Source organism: Nannobrachium achirus (assembly GCF_963921795.1).
Source record: "Nannobrachium achirus genome assembly, chromosome: 21".
NCBI lineage: Eukaryota > Metazoa > Chordata > Actinopteri > Myctophiformes > Myctophidae > Nannobrachium > Nannobrachium achirus.
In genome coordinates, this window is record NC_137828.1 from 11,673,239 (window position 1) to 11,696,564 (window position 23,326).

Sequence of the window (23,326 nt, forward strand, 5' to 3'; positions counted from 1 at the left end):
AGTTTTAGCATCTACCGTCTTGCACATTTTACAGTCCTCAAAATAGCACACCAGCACTGACCACACCTCCAGGTCTTAAGTTAAGACATAAGACCTGGCAGGTTAATTAGACATGCAAAGTGGGGCCCTCTGTCTCTCTCCGTCTGTAAGTCTCTCTCTCTCTCTCTCTCTCTCTGTCAGTCTGTGTATTTACTGTGATGGATCACTGTTCATTTATTGATTTTGTGTTTTCTGTGCTCAGGCCTCTGGAAAATTCCCTCCCTGCTCTGCTTCCTTCACCTCTGATCACCTGATCCCTTCATCCCTCCATCCATCCCTTCATCCATCCGTTCTGCGGTGGCGTCCACATCAAGAGCAAACATCTGTCCTGCATCACTCACCTTCCTGAGACCCGGCACAGGTAGGAAACACACTGTGTGTGTGTGTGTGTGTGTGTGTGTGTGTGTGTGTGTGTGTGTGTGTGTGTGTGTGTGTGTGTGTGTGTGTGTGTGTGTGTGTGTGTGTGTGTGTGTGTGTGTGTGTGTGTGTGTGTGTGTGTGTGAGAGACATTGTATTGATTGACTGTCCTGTGTCTGTCTTGTTTGTTTCCCTCTGTCTGCTCTGAATGTTACCTGTACCTATCCACTTCGTGCCTTGTGGCACATAAGGCCTTCACAGAGCACTTCCACTTCTCCCGGTCAGCTGCTGCAGTCCTCACTTCAGACCACAATGTCCATCCTGCTTCGTCTGCTCTGAATATTTCACCTTATTTGCTCTCAGAGTGAGTTTGAGGGAGTGAGTTAGTGAGTTATTACACCAGTCACAGACAAACACACACCCCTGCTCTTTTCCATTCTCACTAGCAAAGATTCTCTTTCCCTCTTTCATTCAGCGCTTCAGCAGCCTAGGGTCCCTTCACTTTTCGGGGTTTGATCCGGTCGGGAGCGGAAACCACTTTACATCATGTTGTAGTCCTAGACGGACTACACTTTGGCCGGAACTATCAAACCGGAAACAGTTTTAACCCAAAATATTCCCCTGCACCCAAGGACATACTTTTATGAAAATCCGTTCAGGCATTCATGAACTAGCAGCCATTATGTTTTCTTAAAATGTAAACAAACATGGCTGCCATGTTTGAAAGATAGGGTTGCTATGGGAGTTAAACATGCAATTTCGCGATTGCTATCATGCCTACTTATTTTTTTCTTTTTACGGGGGCGCTGACGTCAGCGATGGCAGCAAATTCTGCAGCCTGTTCTGAGAACCCGTGGAAAGCTTTTAACCTCAGCCTTTCCAAAAACAGAAAGACACAATGGTCAGAAATGGGACTTTGTGAGGATATAAAGTGCTAGTGGAACCCCCAAAAAAGGTTTTAAAATAGGAAAAGTGAAAATTCATGGTGTATCACCTTTAAAACAATTCTAAACAATATAAAACATTAAAAGTTGAATCATATACTTCAAATCAATGCAGCCAAATAAAGTCAGTCAATTTTTCTGACATTTATTTCAGCCAAAATGCTAGTGGTACAACATTACAACAACATGTTCCTGGTCAAGATGCCAGAAAACACAGAACAGTCATAAAAAATAAAAAATAAAATAAAACATATTGCTGTGTTGCAGGCCTACAGCACTGTGCTAGCTTTAGCCATAACATGACATCCTCATGACATAAAACTGTTCCTTTAGCACCTGTACTTACTCTGACTGAAAGTGGTTATTTCACCTTCAGGTTAATTTCGCGTAAAAACAAACATGCCTACTAAAAACAGCATAAAACTGTGAAAAGTGACGAGTCAAAACTTTTTTTGATGAGTCATCCCTTTTCACAGTTTTATAGGCTGTTTTTCGCCCAATTCGACCTCAAACCCTTCCTTTGACTTGTTTTGTATTCCTTTTGGCACTGTATTTATGCTTTTTAAATTTTTTGTGATATCTGACTGATTTTACATTTTTGGTCTACTTTGATCATTTTTATTGTTATATGACTGTAATAGGTATGTAACACTGACTTTTTATTGTCAGTTAAGATGTGGGTTTATTTTAATTATTTTGCAGCCTATGTAAACTGAATATATGGTAGGCCTGCTTCTGATGGCCATTCAGTAGGCCACTGATTGCTCTGCCTGCTGACAGCAGACCTAGCCTACTTGATTAACAATTAGTCAAGTTTAGCCTTACATTAAGTCGCTCCTGTAGTCGTTTCTGCATTGATGACGTATATGGCTACAGTAGCGTCTTAACGCTTTGACAGACAGGTCCGGAGTATGGTCTGCAGAACTGCTACTGCGGCTCTACACATGCACACATGCGAGACATATCTTCCGTACAAGTTCTGCAAGGTTTTTGCGACTTGTCCGGTAGCCTTGTTTAATGTACTAGAAGCTCGGCCGCCCTTCGGGCGGCCGAGCGTCTAGTCGGCGCCCTGGCCAACTCGGGAACAATGTAAATAGGGGATGAATGCCCCGCCCTTTAATGCAAACCCCATTATACCTGTTGTCATAGGATCTGTTTTGACCATCTGTTTGTGTGTGTCCATTTATGCCCATATATGGGGATATCTGTCTGTCTACGTCCATTTTATATCCATATATGGAGATCTCTGTAGGACCCGTTTTGACAATCTGTTTGCCTGTGTCCATTTATGCCCATATATGGAGTTATCCGTCTGTCTGCGTCCATTTTATGCCCATATGGAGATCTCTGTAGGATCTGAATTGACCATCTGTTTGCCTGTGTCCATTTATGCTCATATATGGAGATATCTGTATCTGTCTGTCTGCATCCATTCCATGCCCATATATGGAGATCTCTGTATCTGTTTGTCTGTGTCCCTTTATGCCCATTATGGAGATCTCTGTATCTGTCTGTGCCTCCGACTGTGTTGCAGACACAGTGCTGGTTCCCCCTTTAATGCAAACCCCATTATACCTGTTGTCATAGGACCCGTTTTGACCATCTGTTTGCCTGTGTCCATTTATGCCCATATATGGAGATATATGTATCTGTCTTTTTACGTCCATTTTATGCCCATATATGGAGATCTTTGACCATCTGTTTGCCTGTGTCCATTTATGCTCATATAAGGAGATATCCATATCTGTCTGTCTGCATCCATTTTATGCCCATAAATGGAGATCTATGCAGACACAGTGCCGGTTCCGGAAAACCCTGATGGTCAGACATCAGAATCCGAACCTTTCGTGCTGGTTCCAGAAAATCGCGTATCGGATCGGGTCGAGGCCGGGCACTGCACTACCTGCTGCGGCGGGGAACGCGCGTGCCGAAATTGAAATAGGGAATGAATGCCCCACCCTTTATTGCAAACCCCATTATACCTGTTGTCATTAGAGCCGTTTTGACCACATGTTTGCCTGTGTCCTTTTATGCCCATATAGGAACATCAGAATACGTAACCGTGGCATTTTTTGTTGACTCATGTGGCGTACGTGATGTCAGAGCCTTTTATGAAGTGATGTCACAATGAGTCAGCGCTTGCGCCGATTTCCTCCGGAACAGCCTGACGTCAACAATCAACCCCGCATAAGGAGATTCCGAACGTTTCGCGCCGGTTCGGGAAAACCGCGCGTCGGGTCGGGTCGAGACCCGGCACTGCACTCCGTGCCGCGGCGGGGAACGCGCGTGCCGAATCTGAAGCCGGTGGGACGAACGGTTCTCGAGATACGCGGATTACAGACACACAGACAGACAGACACGCAGAGACTTCTCGCATTTATAGATTAGTCCGTATTGTTAAATAAAATGAGTTTTTACCAAGTGTGTGTCTTTTCCAAATCTAGCATCTCTGGTTTGGTTAAAGATGGCTGTACTTATCACGTGACGTTCATCCATTCCCCCATTCGCTCATACAAGGACATGACGTAAGTGTATACGGAAGAATGCACAATAATGCTTCCAGCCACCAACGGGCGCTGTTGCAGCTAACGTTGTAGCAAACGAGGAAAAGTTGTACACTTGGTAAAAACTCATTTTATTTAACAATACGGACTAATCTATCTATAAATGCGAGAAGTCTCTGCGTGTGTGTGTGTGTGTGTGTTTGTAATCCGCGTATCTCGAGAACCGTTCGTCCCACCGGCTTCAGATTCGGCACGCGCGTTCCCCGCCGCGGCACGGAGTGCAGTGCCGGGTCTCGACCCGACCCGACGCGCGGTTTTCCCAAACCGGCGCGAAACGTTCGGAATCTCCTTATGCGGGGTTGATTGTTGACATCAGGCTGTTTCTGAGGAAATCGGCGAAAGCTCTGACTCATTGTGACATCACTTCATAAAAGGCTCTGACATCACGTACGCCACATGAGTCAACAAAAAATCTCTGAGTGTGTATGTATGTAGGTAATCCACGTATCTCGAGAACCGTTCGTCCCACGGGCACGCGCGTTCTCCATATGGGCATAAAATGAATGCCCCCATATGAGAACCGTTCGTCCCACGGGCACGCGCGTTCCGTCCCACGGGCACGCGCGTTCTCCATATATGGGCATAAAATGAATGCCCCCATATATGGGCATAAAGTTCTCCATATATGGGCATAAAATGAATGCCCCCATATATGGCCACGGCACGGAGTGCAGTGCCGGGTCTCGACCCGACCCGACGCGCGGTTTTCCCAAACCGGCGCGAAACGTTCGGAATCTCCTTATGCGGGGTTGATTGTTGACATCAGGCTGTTTCTGAGGAAATCGGCGAAAGCTCTGACTCATTGTGACATCACTTCATAAAAGGCTCTGACATCACGTACGCCACATGAGTCAACAAAAAATCTCTGTGAGTGTGTATGTATGTAGGTAATCCACGTATCTCGAGAACCGTTCGTCCCACGGGCACGCGCGTTCTCCATATGGGCATAAAATGAATGCCCCCATATGAGAACCGTTCGTCCCACGGGCACGCGCGTTCCGTCCCACGGGCACGCGCGTTCTCCATATATGGGCATAAAATGAATGCCCCCATATATGGGCATAAAATGGATAAAGGGACACAGACAGACAGATTCAGAGATCTCCGAGAACCGTTCGTCCCACGGGCACGCGCATTCCGTCCCACGGGCACGCGCGTTCTCCATATATGGGCATAAAATGAATGCCCCCATATATGGGCATAAAATGGATAAAGGGACACAGACAGACAGATTCAGAGATCTCCATATATGGGCGTGAAATGGACGCAAATAGACAGATATCTCCATATATGGGCATATATGGGCAGACGTACGCCACATGAGTCAACAAAAAATCTCTGTGAGTGTGTATGTATGTAGGTAATCCGCGTATCTCGAGAACCGTTCGTCCCACGGGCACGCGCGTTCTCCATATATGGGCATAAAATGAATGCCCCCATATGAGAACCGTTCGTCCCACGGGCACGCGCGTTCTCCATATATGGGCATAAAATGAATGCCCCCATATATGGGCATAAAATGGATAAAGGGACACAGACAGACAGATTCAGAGATCTCATACGGCATAAAGGGACACAGACAGACACACAGACAGACGGATACAGAGATCTCCATAAATGGGCATAAAATGGACGCAAATGGCATATATGGGCATAAAATTTACGCAGAATCACAAAGATCTCCATATACGGGCATAAAGGGACACAGACAGACAGATTCAGAGATCTCCATATATGGGCGTGAAATGGACGCAAATAGACAGATATCTCCATATATGGGCATATATGGGCATAAAATGGACCCAGAACTATATCTGCAGTGATCTCCATATATGGACATAAAATGGACGCTGACAGACAGACAGATAACAGATATCTCCATATATGGGCATAAATGGACACAGGCAAACAGATGGTCAAAACGGGTCCTATGACAACAGGTATAATGGGGTTTGCATTAAAGGGCGGGGCATTCATTCCCTATTTACGTTGTTCCGAGTTGGCCAGGTCGCCGACTAGACGCTGGGCCGCCCGAAGGGCGGCCCAGCTTCTAGTACATTAAATAAGGCTACCGGACAAGTCGCAAAAACCTTGCAGAACTTGTACGGAAGATATGTCTCGCATACATGTGTGCATGTGTAGAGCCGCAGTAGCAGTTTTGCAGACCATACTCCGGACCTGTCTGTCAAAGCGTTAAGACGCTACTGTAGCCATATACGTCATCAATGCAGAAACTACTACAGGTACGGCTTAATGTAAGGCTAAGTCAAGTTCATTGGGGTGTAGTCCCTATATCTGGTCCCTGCTATGCCGAACTGATGATCTATTACCCAGCATACCCTAGTCTATACATATACCTGCACTCTGTATCACAGATCAATATACACCTGATGAAGGCCGGATAGGCCGAAACGTTGTTTTTTTGCCCGCTTTGTTAATAAAATTATTGGGAGCTGAGAGACAGTGTGTGGATTCATTCTCCTCTTCTTCAGTCTACTTTTTTGGATCCAGCACCCATCGCAGTCACTGGGATGTGCGTGTATCTTCCGACTGCTACCGTTTTTCGCCCAAGGAATGTTTAGAACTAAACAAATGTTTGCAATGGATTCAGAAAAATGAAAAATCCCTAGTTTGACCCCTCGCATGCTACTTAAAGAAAATTATTTTCTTTTTTTATTTATATTTGCCTGTGTAGTGAAGTGATGGGACAGTGAACATACAAATGGACAACTTTTTTTCGTGATGTTTCCCATTCTGTGGTCCTTAAAGGGGGAGACCACCCATTTTCAATAAAATATGTCATTAACTCATTTAGTGCCACCCCTTTCACCACTAGAGGGCGCCCAGTGGCCATAGAAAATCCCATAGAGATATGCTGGTATATGCAGAAGCCCTGCAGCCATGACTTGCCTGAACACTTTCCTTTGTGCATGTACAGGAAGAGGATGAAGTTAGCTTGAAGTTAGCTATTGGCTACCAAGCATTTTAGAAGCCTTATTTTCGTCAACTTAGCCATGATTAAACCTTGCACACACCTCATGCATGGGAAAAAAACAGAGAAGAATGAGCTCTAAAAAATCCAATGCAATCCTGGATTGCATTGGAGTGGATTTGTGCAGTTTGTTCACAGCTTTCAAACAAAAAAATCCGATTGGAAATCCGTTCAGGCATTCTTGAGATAATCGCCATTATGTTTTACATGTTATGTAAACAAACATGGCTGCCCTGTATGTTAGATGGGGTTGTATGGGGGTGGAACATGCAAAATCGCGATTGAAATCATGTTCACTAGATTTGATGGGGTACAAAAAAAAAATCAAAAAATTTTTTTTCAGTTTTTTTTTTTTTTTTTTTTTTTATATCCCGAACTAGTTCGGGATAGGCACTCTGGGATGCGATAATATATCCCGAACTAATTCGGGATAGGCACTCAATGAGTTAATATACCTTAGAGGAGTTGTGTGGAAATAGAAAAGAAGTTCCCCCCCTTCTGTGTTGCCTAGAACTGGAGGATTGATTTTGGGGTTTGTATTGTAAAGTACAATGTGTGATGTCATCAAGTTGTAATTTACAATACAACCCCCAAAATCAATCCTCCAGTTCTACAGAAGGGGGGGAACTTTTTTTCTATTTCCACACAACTCCTCTAAGGTATATTAATGACATATTTCAATATTGAAAATGGGTGGTCTTCCCCTTTAATGACCAAACTAATAGATGAAACAGAAATACAAAGTATGGCGTGACATCACAGGTTCAACCCTATTCCTTGAGCTTTTGGGCCTGTGGATCCCCGACTATTTAGCTTCAGTTTGATTGATTGAAGAAGACTTTATTAGAAGAAGTTTGCATAGGAAAAAGTACAGTTTCGTGACGGTACAGTTCACTGGTACACGGTCTACTAAAAGGAGATCCTAGAAAAGACTAAGCTTATTTCCATAGGAAACCATTTAAGTATCTCATATAACATTGAATGACAGACGGATAGAACACAGTACTATGCAGTAGATATAGTCAGAAAAAAAAAAGAAAAAAAAACATCATACAGTAGGTAAATACAAAGAGGGGTCAGGGGAGGGTAGGGCTGGGCTATGTTTGTTTTTACCAGTTGCGAACGGCTGCTGCCTGTAAGTGTTTTTTCAGGCCGATTTTAAAGGATGCTTGTGATCCACACTCCTTTAAGGCCTTCGGTAAGGCTTTCCACATTTTTGTGGTATAGCAGAAGAACGAGTTTGACCCTTTCTTTGAGGTGACTCTGGGTTGAACGTGATCTGTGGCACTGCCTCTGGTGTTGTAATTATGGACATCCTTAACCTTTACAAAGTATTTTGCCAGGTACATGGGTATCTTAGTGGTGTAGTGTATCTTTTACACCAGGCCCATTGCAAGTTGCTGTACTCTGTAAGCCTTGAGTTAAGAACACTTCTTAGATTTTATTAGAATTGTTTGAACCAGTACCATGCAGTGGAAATGAAACATTATTATTAACAGTGCCTCTAGTACTGCTGCTGCTACCAATAAATACTCTTCCTAACTTTTAGTAGCACTCATAATATTGCCAACACAGCAGTCCACAGTGTAATGGAGGATTTCCATTACATTGGCACATTTAAAGGGAACAGTCTGAGTGGTTGTAATATATTCAGATTTAAAGGTGATGTCTATGGTTGTAAAATATGCTCCCCTATGGCTCTATACGCAGTACTATTTCCCTCCACACCAAATCTCGTACAAAATAGCCAATTAGCCATTCAACAAGCTCACCACACATCGCAAAGGCTAATGACCTCTTCTTTGCAGTTGTTTTCTGGGGGTCACATTAATACTGGGAACACCAGCAATCTGAACAGGCTGGTCAGGAGGGCTTGCTCTTTCATTGGGGCTTCCCTGAGGTGGAAAAGAGGGCTAAGGTGGCATAGCGAGGAAGCTGCACGCTATCATGAAGCAATAAGCCACAAGAGGCATGTGGTTACCTGGTATTATTACCCGGTTTGTTTGAATGCTTGATTCCGATTGATCAGTTGCTGAAATCAGCGGTCTGTTATTTCTGGATAACAGACCGCTCCGCTCTATAACAGACCGCTGCCTAATCAAAGACTCAGAGCACCTGCTGCAGTCAAGCTGCGCTGCATGAATTTAGTGCCCTATCCAACATGTCAGCCATGTCAACAACCACACAGCGACATTTAGAAGAACTAAACGTTGATCTCAAGAATGTTTTTAAAAATATTTTATTTACATATTTTATTTCCAAGGTGACCATGCCAGCCAATCAGAATCAAGGAATGGAACTAGCCGTTTTAGAATAGACAACTACTCACACCCCCTCCCCATGGAGATTGTGGGCCAATTGAGCAGGAGGGGAAATTACAGATTAATCTACCCCAAGATGAATGCAATAGACTTATGCCTCATTCACACTACAGATATATAGTTGAACGTTTTGCTTGGTAATTCAATGTAATCTCAATGGAAACCAGCTTTAAAGGCTGGGCGTGTCGGCTGTCCTTGGAATCCAGCCTTTAAAGCTGGTTTCCATTGAGATTACATTGAATTACCAAGCAAATCGTTCAACTATATATCTGTAGTGTGAATGAGGCATTAGCCTGTCATTGCCATGAAGATTTATGATGACGATTACGATTTGTCCTGCACACAATTGTGTGATTGATTGATTGATTCATTGACTGAATATTTTAATGGACATAATGTTAAACAGCACAAGCACAGTCAAACACGATGGACGCTCTGCTCATTGCAGTGATCCAATTCACCGTTTGTCAGCCTTCTGATTGGTCCCTGAGACTCCCTGACTGGCCAACCAGAAAAAATCATTCACTTTTTGCTATCGGGGGTGGAGTTTGTGCAGTGGAGAATGTTGCTTCAGGCTTTCAACAACGGTCCGCTCTGCGGAGCACGGCGTTCGTGCAGTACGGCGCCGCGAGCTGATAGCGATCTCGCTCATCATAATGAATAAGCTTCAACAAACTAGTTCACATGGACCTTATCAATGTAACTAAGAGTTACGATTGGGTACATATATTTTAAATGGGCAGAATTACGAAAAGCCAGCCTATTATGTGAGGAGAACTATAATCTGGCTGTCATCTTCCTACCCAAGATGCACTGCGCTTTCTCTTTCTATTTCTATTCTCTCTCTGATCCAGAGGATTAAACTAATTAAAACATATATTTTCGGGGGAAAACTACTGTTTTGCTATGTAATTACTGTACCTTCTTCTTCCCTTTTTATTAATATCACGTAGATGTGTTTTTTTTGGTACTTTATATAGCTGTAATGAGGCTATGAAAAAAAAATCCCATCCACTTCCACTATAAAAGAATCTGCAATGGTGATTCTGTCCCACTGGGATTAAACAAATTAAAATATATATTTTCAGGGAAACCCCCTGTTTTGCAATGTAACTACTGTACCTTTGTCTTCCCTTTTTATTAATATCACCTAGATGTTTTTCCTTTGGTACTTTAAATTGCAATAATGAGGCAATGAAAATACCCTCGCTCCCCATTCACTGCCACTATAAAAACAATCTGCCCAGGGTCAAATGTACCACCATAGTAACAGGGCAGAATGGGGCGGGATTTGCAAATGACTGAATTAGCTTTGAAGTAAGAACAGTTTACAATAAGGGCTGCTCTCTGATATGGATACTGTGTATTAGCATTATTTATTTTGTCCTGCATAATGCAAGCTTTGTTGAGGGTTTATGCTGTTGTATATTTTGTTCATTGTCATGTTCATCTCTTAATGTGACATTCAGTGAGCTATTCTGCTATTCTACAATTGTATTAGCAGAACAGCCCTCATCGATGGAGAGATGAGGGTTCCTGTGTGGTTGCACCTCTCCTCTCTCCATCACTGAGGGCTTATCTGCTAAGTATATTGTAGGCATTTTACTCTAGCCACTCCCTTTGTCCTCTGTGTATCATCCCTTCCCCTCTTCCTTCTATCTCTCCATCACTCTCTCCCTTCATCATTGGACTAATAAAGGACACTTCCTGCCCTCCTCACTTCAATTCTAGCTTCAAATATTCTCTCTCTCTCTCTCTCTCTCTCTCTCTCTCTCTCTCTCTCTCTCTCTCTCTCACTCTCTGTGTAACTTGTAATGATCCCTGTGGGGAAATTCCTCCTCCTCATTTGACCCATCCTAACAATCAGGAGCAGCGGTAATCTGCCTGGTGGCACTCGGGGAGCAGTTACAGTATAGGTTCATTGCCTTGCTCAAAGGACACTTTGACACAAAGACATGAAGGTAGACCGGGAAGCAGGGCCCTTTACGATGGAGTTCTAGGTTTCCGCCCCAAAGCCCGGCGGGGATCGATAAAGCCTGTCGGGAATTGGGCCGGGTTCGGGACGGCAGGCCATTCAATAAAAGTAAAAAATAAGAAATACTGCATTGCGTCTGTCCAGCGTCATATCGTTGTTCATATATTAATGAACAACAACTGTCTTACTACAGTGCAAAAGTAGCAAACATAGCCGATCTTCAATTTATTATAAATATTTTTGAAAATGTGTGAAAGTGAAAGGTTATATAAATATTGAACCAATGAAAAGGATTAACAAGAGGTTGTGACTAAATAATGATAACACTGGATCCATTGGAACACAGGTTACTTTTTTGCATTTCCAAAGAAGTAACTGTTTGGGACGTATGCTGCCGAATGTCAACAGTGTGAATTAATATAGGAATGACCCTGGCTTGATGCATATCAATGGTCCATTGTGTGACCTGCTAAGTACTGCAGGTAAAGGCATACTGTCAGATGTTCTGAAGTAGTCCAGCTGATGGATTCATTAGAGTACATGACTGGTATTATACATCAGTGTGTTTCTTTATGGCAGTGGATTTATACCGTCCTGCTCAAGGACACGCAGGCTGTTAATAGACAGGCAGGAATTGATCCTAGGACCTTTGTGTCACAGTGAACAGTCACACTGACCCCTGGAGGAACTGCATATATACTTTATATGCATATTGATTGTGTTGACATTGGTGTAATGCTAAACAGACTCTAGACACCACTGTGTGTGTGTGTGTGTGTGTGTGTGTGTGTGTGTGTGTGTGTGTGTGTGTGTGTGTGTGTGTGTGTGTGTGTGTGTGTGTGTGTGTGTGTGTGTGTGTGTGTGTGTGTGTGTGTTTCCCCTATATGCATGAAGGAGTGGCGGGCCGCCGGCCCTTAATAATCACTGTATGATTTTTGTCTGTATTTCTTTTTGCAGGGGTTTTATTTTCACAACAACATGGCGCTCATGTGAAGCATAGTATAGTTCTTGGTTAAATACCGTTGGATGGAGATCTATCCACAAGTTTCCAACGTTCCATCGTGCATTGCGCAGAAGGTGTGCGGCAGTTCTGGCGTCGCAGCCGAGAGTGATCTACAAGCTCACAAAGGTTGCATCTGCGACGCGACGTGAGCTTGTATGTCTGCTGGTCTCCGGATGTGTCCCACACAATTCTACAGTAAATTCTCGCGGAAACAGGTGGATAGCACTCCTCGGCTAATAACCCCGCCTGCATGTCTCTCTCCCCGTCCCCTCTCTCAGGCCCCTATTACATTAAAACGGGCTTCACTGTAAACGTAATGATTTATAGTCGTTTGTGGGGGGTCATTTAGACGAAAATGGCGTCTTCGGGGGGTGAAACCGTAACAAAGTGAACCCCCCTTTGAAAGTGGAAAAGGTAAAAACGCTTTGTATCTCCCGCTTTCATCTAAATACCGTAAACGCAGCAAACCACTGAAAATGATAAGATGTGGGACGTCCTAGGGCTGTCCCAGTGGTGTAAACTGTAAAGTAACTATTAAGTACATTTATTTGCTAACGTTAGCCCTAATTTATACCGTAGCTATTTGAAAATAGCCGATCTACAAGCTCACAACAACGCGTCGCGGTGCGTTGTGAAAATAGACGATCTACAAGCTCACAGCGCGTCACGGTGCGTTGTGATAATAGCCGATCTACAAGCTCACAACGCGTCGCGGTGCGTTGTGAAAATAGCCGACCTACAAGCTCACAAGTTGTGAAAATAGCAGACAACTGCAAAAATAGCCGACGCTGAAAATAGCGACAGTAGCCTATAATGTTTATCATGACACGATCCAACATCTATAGCTCGTCGCCGTCTGTATGTAATCATCATCATCCCCTCCATAAGCTGCAGTAAAGGCATTGACTCCAGTCCTCTGTGTTGAAACGAAACGTGAAGTGAACGCCTTTTTCTGTATCGTATCATAAGGAATAAATATAGTCCCGGGATGTGTATGGTACATGTGTCTGTTCCGACCGTCTGGAACAAACTTTTTAATCATTTATAGTTAGCCAGCCAGCCAGTCTGCCTGTGCTGTGTGACGGCAGTGCGTTGTGTTGACTGACTGAGGAGGACTTCTTTGCTGGCTGCTAGGAAGTAGAACGGAACTTGGGCAGTGCGGTCATGGAGACATGCGCCACCTAGCGACCTGGCATGCAAATTACCGCGTTTAGGGACAAATTGCGTTTTAATCTAAAGACCACATAAAAAATGAAAACTAAACGGCTCTTAGCCGTTTACAGTGAAGCCTGTTTTCATCTAAAAGGGGCCTCATTCAGCATTACAGCTCAGAGCTGAAGCAGCAACATGTTGTGCTGTTTCCCCCTCGTTAATACATTTGCACCAGCTGGTGTGTAAGAAGTGGGCAATGTACAAAAGCAGTGCCGGTTTTGAAAGTAGTTTACCGCTGTTTGGCAATAGTACTTGTTGTTGCTAATACAGAGCATGCTAATGAGCGCTAAATGCCAACAACTGTCACTGGTTACAATTTGGAATAGAAACAAGGGACGCATCCCCACTATCATCAGGGAACAAAGTTTCAAGTGATAGGGAACATTTTTGACTGGTCAGAACTCAGAAGTAAATAAACTTTGCTGTTGTGCTTTCACACACACACACACACACACACACACACACACACACACACACACACACACACACACACACACACACACACACACACACACGTATTTGATCTACACGCTCCCATATATGGGCTTTATATTGACGTTTTTGGGCTGGGTAGGGTGTAAAATGTATGCTAATTAGGGGGGCCTCGGGCTAGCCCAGTTAGGGCCAGGCCTTTATTTTCAGGCCTGTTGAGAGCTGGTCGAGTCATCATTGTGATGTCAGAACAGGTCAGCTGTATCCTTCTGCTAAGCTGGTCAAGTCATCATTGTGGTGTCAGAACAGGTCAGAGCAAATGAATTCTGTCTTGGCCATTCATTTGCAACATTAGTGTGATGTCAGAAGAGCATGATGCGTGACAGACGGATGGACGGACATGAGCTGGAGGTTTTCATACTAAACAAATCAATCAATCAAAGAGTGGATCTGCCCAGCAGTACGCCTAAATTCTACCAAAAGAAAACTGTCTGGCTGCAGATAATGGAGGCACGCAACACCCTCCACTGTTCTCTAGCTAAACAGCTGGACAACAGCCACCTCTGTCTCAGTGCTTTGTCAGCCTAGTCCCCTCTCCCAGGACCTCAGACCTCGCACCTTCCCAGAAGGCCTTTTGTCTTCTGTAGGAACTTTAATCACTCCGCCTCTGGGTTCCCGGGGGGAACTGTGAATGAGGACGGACCGCCGCTTACCACATTAGACCAGATGGACGGTGCTAATGAGCTAATGTAGCACAGTTAGTGGTGGAAAGTACATTTACTCAAGTATCGTACAATTTTGAGGGGCTCTTACTTTACTTGAGTACTTCCATTTTTCCAATTCTTATGTCTACTCCACTACATGCACAGTAAATATCACTTTTGACATTTGTCTTTACTTGCCAGTTACTAGATTATAATTACAAAACATACATTATGCATTTTATACTTTGTCTCTTCAAAAATAGCTGATCCACAAGCTCACATTGCTTCACATCGTAACGTGTTTTGAGCTTGTAAATCAAGAATCAATTTAAAAAAGTGACATTTTGAAAACTTAAAAAAGTGAAATATCTCATTCATACAATTCATACAGTACTTTATATTTTATACAGATGTCAAAACTTTAGGACTCACGTAAATTGTTGAATGACTTTTACTTGTAGCAGAGTGTTTCTACATTGTGGTATTGCTGCAACCTTTTGCCCCACTGATCATAGTGGCTTGCATTGCAACAGAAGCGTAACATTGTTAGCCTAACGAGCGAGCCAATTTGTTGTAGTGTCACCCAAGATAAATGACAGAATCACCAAGCACAACAACGCAGCCAACACTAATCTAATTAAAAGAGCTTCTCGGGCCCGCGGACCACTGGCCTTGCTGCCTTGGCACCTAGGCACGTGTCGCGGGGTCGAACCTCGATCCTGGCGACCTTTGCTGCGTGTTACTCCCCGTCTCTCACTCCCCATTTCTGTCAATCTACTATATATCAATAAAGGGAGAAAATGTAAAAAAGAAAATCTTAAAAATAGAGCTTCTCAGAATCCGCTTTATTGTCACATCACAGATTTACAGAAGTAAAATGTAAAACAAAGTAAAATTTGTGTGCAAGTTCTATTGTTTTATTTCCATTGAGAAAAGTAAGAAGAAGAGGGGGGGGGGGGGGGGGGGGGAGCAAGGTGGAAGAGAGATCAATAAAAGAAAACAAATTATCTACATATATTTACACAGTGCAGTACCTGAAATAAGATTGTGTGAGCAAAGCAGCAGATGTATACTTTACACATATAATACTTTGGACGTTAGTTAATATAGTAAAGTGTATATTAAGGTGTCAAAGACAAAAGTCAGCATATCAGCATGTGTTGACCACTGTGTGCGTGTGTGTGTGTGTGTAAGATGGTGTCTAAATATCATACAGATTTCAAATGGATTTATTCGGCTTTTGCTGTGTGTGTGTGTGTGTGTGTGTGTGTGTGTGTGTGTGTGTGTGTGTGTGTGTGTGTGTGTGTGTGTGTGTGTGTGTGTGTGTGTGTGTGTGTGTGTGTGTGTGTGTGTGTGTGTGTGTGTGTGTGTGTGTGTGTGTGTGTGTGTGTGTGTGCGCGCGCGTGTGTGCGTGCGTGCGTTGCTTACTTTTATAACTGCTGCATCTTGGATGCTTTGGCTTGTTAATTTCAAACCAATATGAATTGTTGCCAGGGAATTGTTGCCATGTGCATTTTTGTGTGTTTATGAAAAGCACACATGATCACATCAGTAGCTTTGTGATAAAGTACACTTTAAAGGGTTGTTTTGGTGTGTTGTGGTGGTGGTGGTGGTGGTGTGGGGGGTGTAATCCCTTGGTACAGGCAGATGCTACTGTAACTAAGTGCCAGCCGGACATTGGTGTATCCCCATGTGAACAGTCCCATACTGTGTTTTGTGCGGAACGACTTTCATCTGTTTTTATGTTATACGAGCTAAAGCATTGGTTCTCGATACATTTTATTTTACACACACACACACACACACACACACACACACACACACACACACACACACACACACACACACACACACTAACTCCTGTCTGTCCTATTCATAATTAGTGATCTATTTCACATCACAGCGTTACAGGTTTGAAGAGGGTGAAATGTGTTTTTGTGCAAGCTCCTTAATTTCTGTTTGTTTTCAGGAAGATAAAAGATGGATATAACTCTTGAACCGTAGCTCTATACGACTAACAACATCCTTTTTCTCGTGAATTCCTTTGATCATAACCAATCACTCAGATCACATCAACAACTTATCCATGAAAGCTGGAAAACTATTAGCCATGTTTGTAATAAAATTTCAATCAGCATTTTTGGTAAATTTGTGTTTGTTTTTCTTCCCATTTGCATAGTATTTTTGTTGTTTGTAAACCCCTCTGGGGTTTCTAAATCTCGCCTGCTCAAGCCACATTAATGCCGTGCTAACTCATATAGTGCCGATCCCGCGATGACTCGTGAAATATTAAAAGTATGAAGGCATTCATCTTCTATCATTGTTTACGTTTCGGACCAGAACTACTTACGGGTGAATCTTGAACATCGTCAAGTAGGAATTGTGAGCTCGATCTACGCGTTGTGAGCTTGTAGATCGGCTATTTTTTGGCAAAGACATTTTGAAAAAGAACATATCAAGTACATATTATAAGTACTACTATCTTTACCAATAGAGGATTTAAGTGGTGCCGGATGTGCAGCTCGGCAAATAAAAGGTGAATCCCAGTGATCCCAGTGCATGACGGAGGACGATATCACGATAAATTAAATCTCCACGATACGATTATCATTAGTGTTTTTTTTTTTTTGTTGTGATAAATGGTAATATCGCGTATATCATCCCATCCCTAGTTTTTTTCCGAGGAGCACACTTATAGTTGTGATACAGTATGGGATCTTACTGATGTAAGATGTGCTCATTTGACTGCTGATGAACGTTTGTAGTGTGTTTGGCACTTAAAGTTTGAAGAAATGATTTGCACGTTTTGGAAATTACGTGGCAGTAGTAGCTTATATGTTGTCTGTGTGCGTTTGTATTTACGGCTAGCGTGGTGGTTGTATGTGTGGGTGGAGTGTGCGTGCGCGCAAGTTGTGTTACCCCAACTTGTCTTTGAACATATGCTCACACAGTCACTGACAGAATTCACACACCGCCTACACACACACACACAAGTATTTACAGTGCCGATCGCGGGATGACTCGCGAAATATACTGTATATACAGTAAAGCTGGCCTGGCTACCTACCGTCCGTTGAAATACGCTGGCACGGGTGAAGTCGCCGATTCATCATCATCGCGCATCCACGTCCACACAATAGTGATCCCATCCTATAGAAACCAATGGTCTTTCTCATCTTTACAGTCCATTTTCTCCAAAAAAACACTTTTGATGCCAAGGATGGCATTGGATTCTCGCTAAAATAGCACAAGCATGAAGGCATTCATCTTCTATCATTGTTTACGTTTCGGACCAGAACTACTTCCGGGTGAATCTTGAACATCGTCAAGTAGGAATTGTGAGCTCGATCTACTTCCGGCCTTCAAAATAAGAAACTGGCTGCGGATAGAGCAAGCGACCGGCACGCTGAACAATTAACCCTTTCATATCGGCGGCACGAAATCGGTTTTAATTTGTTATTCTTCAAAACAATTATAATTATGAAATGTATAGCTTGGGCCAGATTAAATATTCTGCCATAGTGCGTTTTCTTCAAAACACAGTTGTTGTTGCTACTACGCCTAGAGATGTTGTCCAAAAGTCACAACAAGTGGTGCAAACATTATCTCTGGGGTCATGTGATCGAGATGTAAGAGTCAGATTTTCCAGATCCCATTCCAATTGGCTATGGCTGTTTTCCAAAGTGTGCGGGCCCTGGATAGGCAACTCTGCCTGGCAGAGATGTTTGTTCTAGGGATGGGACGATATGAAAATTTCATATCACGATTATATTGACAAAAGAAATCACGGTTTACGATATTATCGCGATAATCAAAAAAAATCCATTATATCCTTGGGCGGAACATTTGCCAAAAAATAGCAGATCTACAAGCTCACAACGCGTCACGACGCGTTGTGAGCTTGTAGATCGGCTATTTTTTGGCAAAGACATTTTGAAAAAGACTGAAAAAAAGAACATATCAAGTACATATTATAAGTACTATCTTTACCAATAGAGGATTTAAGTGGTGCCGGATGTGCAGCTCGGCAAATAAAAGGTGAATCCCAGTGATCCCAGTGCATGACGGAGGACGATATCACGATAAATTAAATCTCCACGATACGATTATCATTAGTGTTTTTTTTTTCTTCTCGTGATAAACGGTAATATCGCGTATATCATCCCATCCCTAGTTTGTTCCGAGGAGCACACTTATAGTTGTGATACAGTATGGGATCTTACTGATGTAAGATGTGCTCATTTGACTGCTGATGAACGTTTGTAGTGTGTTTAGCACTTAAAGTTTGAAGAAATGATTTGCACGTTTTGGAAATTACGTGGCAGTAGTAGCTTATATGTTGTCTGTGTGCGTTTGTATTTACGGCTAGCGTGGTGGTTGTATGTGTGGGTGGAGTGTGCGTGCGCGCAAGTTGTGTTCCCCCAACTTGTCTTTGAACATATGCTCACACAGTCACTGACAGAATTCACACACCGCCAGGCGCCTACACACACACACACACACACACACACACACACACACACACACACACACACACACACACACACACACACACACACACACACACAGTGTCTAGTCAGCAATGTTCTTGTGTGTTTTTGTTTGTGTCTGTGGGTGTTTTATGTTTTTGTGTCTAATTATCAAATGTAATAGTTTAAGAATATGCACAATTAAACTATATATAAAAATTAAAGTGTGTGCAAATGGTTCAATTAACTGTTCCACCCTTAATTTGAATATTATGACCTATTCAGCCCATTGAAGTTTCTATCCTGTATATTTGACTACAATGCATTCTCTCTATGCCTGCACTGTCTCACCGGACCTACAACTAAAAATGGAGGTTGATGCGACACATATTGACCTTTTTATAGATCATCTATTTCAAGCATAAACTCTAACCCTGACTCTTAAACCTAACCTCTAATCCTAACACTAGCCTGTATATTCTCTTAATTGTAACTGTATTGTAACTTTAAAAGTATTTTTTAACCATATAACAACCATTTTATGTGAGGACCATTAAAATGGTCACAACGTCTATTTAAAAAAATAAATTAAAAAATATCTACGTATACTATAGGGCCAACGAAGGATGTTTGTGAATGAATTGATTTGAGAGCGTGTGTGTGTGTGTGTGTGTGTGTGTGTGTGTGTGTGTGTGTGTGTGTGTGTGTGTGTGTGTGTGTGTGTGTGTGTGTGTGTGTGTGTGTGTGTGTGTGTGTGTGTGTGTGTGTGTGTGTGTGTGTGTGTGTGTGTGTGTGTGTGTGTGTGTGTGTGTGTGTGTGTGCGTGCGTGCGTGCGTGCGTGCGTGCGTGCGGGTGTTCTCCTCTAGCTGTTTGTTCCTGTCAGCAGTAGGTGGTGGTAACAGGTGGACAGGTAGTCATATAACTCACCCCAGACTGGGCTTAATTTCCTCCCAGGTGGGACCCCCTGTCACGTGTCTGTTCCCTCTGGAGACCAGCTTTCATTTGTCAGCGTAATGCTCTTTTATCTACTTCTCCTTTTTGTACCCCCTGTCACATGTTCCGGCTATATTCTCTGCATTTCTTGAATAGATGATTCTCATGACGGGGGGTGGGTTGTTAAAGTATCGTTGCTTATTTTCTTCTTTCTTTCTAAACTTGCTTAAAGGACAATTTACAAGAACAATATACAAGCTTGTAGATCTGCTATTTTTGAAAAATTGTGAAATGTGCGCAAGTCTTTGAATATTTCAAATACTTCTAGGGTTTTTTGAAAAACCTATGTCTCATGTGAAGGACCCCCAAAATTATATGTATTTGGCCACAGTCCCCCATCTCAAAATATTTAGTTCCAGGGACCCCCCAGAAGAAAAAAAATGAGTTTTTGCACACATTTTCACGACTTCAAAAATAACCCCTCCACCTTGGGCCCTAGTAACTCAGTCCCAGGGTTGTCGCACCAGATTCTTGGCCCTGGGTACTTTAACTATTGAAAAATAGCAGATATACAAGCTCACAGCGCGGCACTGCGAGCTTGTAGATCTGCTATTTTTGAGTTTTTGCACACATTTTCACGACTCACGCCCCTGCCTACGCCCTTCCTGCCCAGTACCTGTACTGTTGGAAAGGGGGTTATGTTTGTCATATTTGCACATGTACTGTATGTTGACATGTCCTCCTCCTAATGTATGAATAGGGCCTGGTGCCTCAGCCAGTACACGGATCACATCACTCCTTGTGAGTCATGAGGTCCCGAGTTTGAATCCAACTCCTGTTTTGTCTCACATCACATGTCTCCCTTCTCTCTGACCTTTGTTTCCTGTCTGGTAAAAGTTTGCCAAAAATACAATCTTGAGATAAACATGTCAAAGAGCCTTCAGTTGCAGAGACTTCCTGGAGCTTTGTCTGGAGGTGGAAAAATACAGAGGATTCTGTTGTCAAACTTGGGTAGAAATAGACAACGGGGCAAAGTGCAATAAAAAGTAATGACAATAGCTGATCTACAAGCTCACCACGCCTCGCATTGTGAGCAGTTGTGAGCTTGTAGATCGGCCATTTCCAATGCTTTTGTGCAACCCTCTTCTATGATAAAGTAGGGCATTCATTTACAACAAAACATTAAACAATTTAATATTACAATTTAGGCATTTAGCAGACACTCTTAATCCATTTAGAACAGGTACACATTATTGAGTATTATTATTTTATGCTTTAACTATTGAAAAATAGCAGATATACAAGCTCACAGCGCGGCACTCGGTGCCGCGCTGCGAGCTTGTAGATCTGCTATGTTTGAAAAATCGTGAAAATTAGAATTTTGACCCAAAGTGTCTTCTGAATCCTTCTAAGGTTTTTTGAAAAACCTATTTTTCTATGTCAGCAATCTGGCTAGCCATCGTCAAAGAAAAGGTCCTTTTCACTTAAATGGAGCTCAGTTAGTCTGTTTTTGAGAGACTACTATGTCAGAGGTTCTCAAACCTTTTCATGTGAAGGACCCCCAAAATGTTATGTATTTGGCCACGGACCCGCATCTCAAAATATTTAGTTCCAGGGACCACCCAGAAGCAACATTTGAGTTACAAACGTTCGCTTTGAAAATACAAATATTCAAAGAAAATAGCATATCTACAAGCTCGCAGCGCAGCACTCGTGCCGCGCTGTGAGCTTGCATATCTGCTATTTTTCACTGGTTAAAGCATTCAATAATCCTAGGCCTAAATGGGTTGATCCAGAGTGAACATAACATACTACATACATCACTATCTTGTATCAGTGCAATGCACAGTGGTTACAACAGTTATTGTATTTGGGGCTTGCATTCCCATCGTTCCTGACTTGCGTGGTCCCAGACAGAGTAAGTTAAATGTTATCAGAAAAAGAATAACACTTTTTTTGAAAGCTTTTCAAATAGATTCCAAGGTTTAGGTCTGGTGTAGGGCTCTCCAAAATCAGGATCAGCGTCATTGCCTCGATTATTTTGTTGTGATCAAAGCAGGAATATAGCAGAGATGCACTGAACCATGAGGTGCTTTGCTCTGAATAGAAATGACAGGTTTTTATCACAAGATACAGTATATATATGGTTTTAGGTGCACCCAGTCATATGCATCACTGGGTTGCACACAGCAGCTCTGGGTGACTTATTCTACTTTATAATTCAAACTTTAAAGCATTTCTGGGTTAAAGAGTTCCAACTAAAACACCATTAATCGGTTCATGCAGTTCTGAGTAAAACAGAGTGAAACAGTTAATTAGAATGACTTATTGTTCTTAAGTTGTTTATAAAACATGTTAGCATGGCAATGGGTCAGACTCCATAAATGCTATGGTTCACTTACAAATGTTACACTTTAATTTGTCACAATGACTAAGACAATAATTTCAAAAAGTATTTGAACTTTAAGCATTTCTGTGTTTTAACAGGGTAAAACACAGCAGAGCATTTCTGTTTTTAACCTAATAGACCCTAGCATCGCTCTTCTGGGGCTATTCTGGGTTGTAAAATAGCCAATATATACAATGTGTGGTGCTGCTGGTTTTTATCTATACTGTACATACAGAGAGATATATTTAAAGAGATGATCTAGACTAGAGCATTGATTATCAAACATTTTCATCTCACCCAGTTTGATTGATATTCATTATGCCACAGACGCCCATTTGATACATTTTTTTTAATGTTTGGGACCCAAATGTACACTGTAAAAGTGTGTGTTGACTCATATCAGTCGCCAGAGGCGACAGAAAACGACAAGCCAGTCCACCACCTCGTTGACCGGCCAGTCCACCTCCTCGTTGACCGGACTTACGGTGTTGTCGCGTTCTAGGGAAGTGCTTGTTTCGTGACACTCAACGTCTTAATTTGATTTTTCTTAGGGGAGTGGGTCTTTAAAGGCAGGTGAGTCAGCTCCTTTTAAATAACTGAGTTTAATGTCCCTTTAAAGTTTAAGGCATGTGGTTTTCAAAGTGCTGTCCAAATGGACCCGGTCTGTAACTCTGAGTGTAATGGAAACCTTTATATGGGTCCATTAGGTTCCATTTGTACGCTCTCACGCCTCTCAGAGTTATGGGGGGTCCTTGAAATGAAAATGTTTAAGAACCACTGCTTTCAGGCAAAGTGAGGCAATCTATGTTGAATAACGGGGTGCAATGTCCCTTTAAGGCAAAGTGAACCAAATTTGTGTTCGATAGCAGTGTGTAATGTCCCTTTTAAGGCAGTGTCTGAGGACACTGTATTCTATTTTTTCTTTTTTTTTTATATAATCGCTAAAAGTTTTCTGTCAAACTGAAAAGTGTGCAGTAAGCATACTGGAAGAC

General features: G+C 42.6%; 1 protein-coding gene across 1 annotated transcript in view; it reads left to right on the plus strand.

Annotated features, from left to right (window-relative positions):
* Positions 1 to 304: 304 nt before the first annotated feature.
* LOC308306872 (phenylalanine--tRNA ligase, mitochondrial-like) overlaps positions 305 to 23,326 on the plus strand; it is a gene marked incomplete at its 3' end in the record, with an annotated part of 141,902 nt that continues 118,880 nt past the window's right edge. The window contains exon 1 of the mRNA XM_080751926.1: positions 305 to 400. The remainder of the gene's footprint in view (positions 401 to 23,326) is intronic.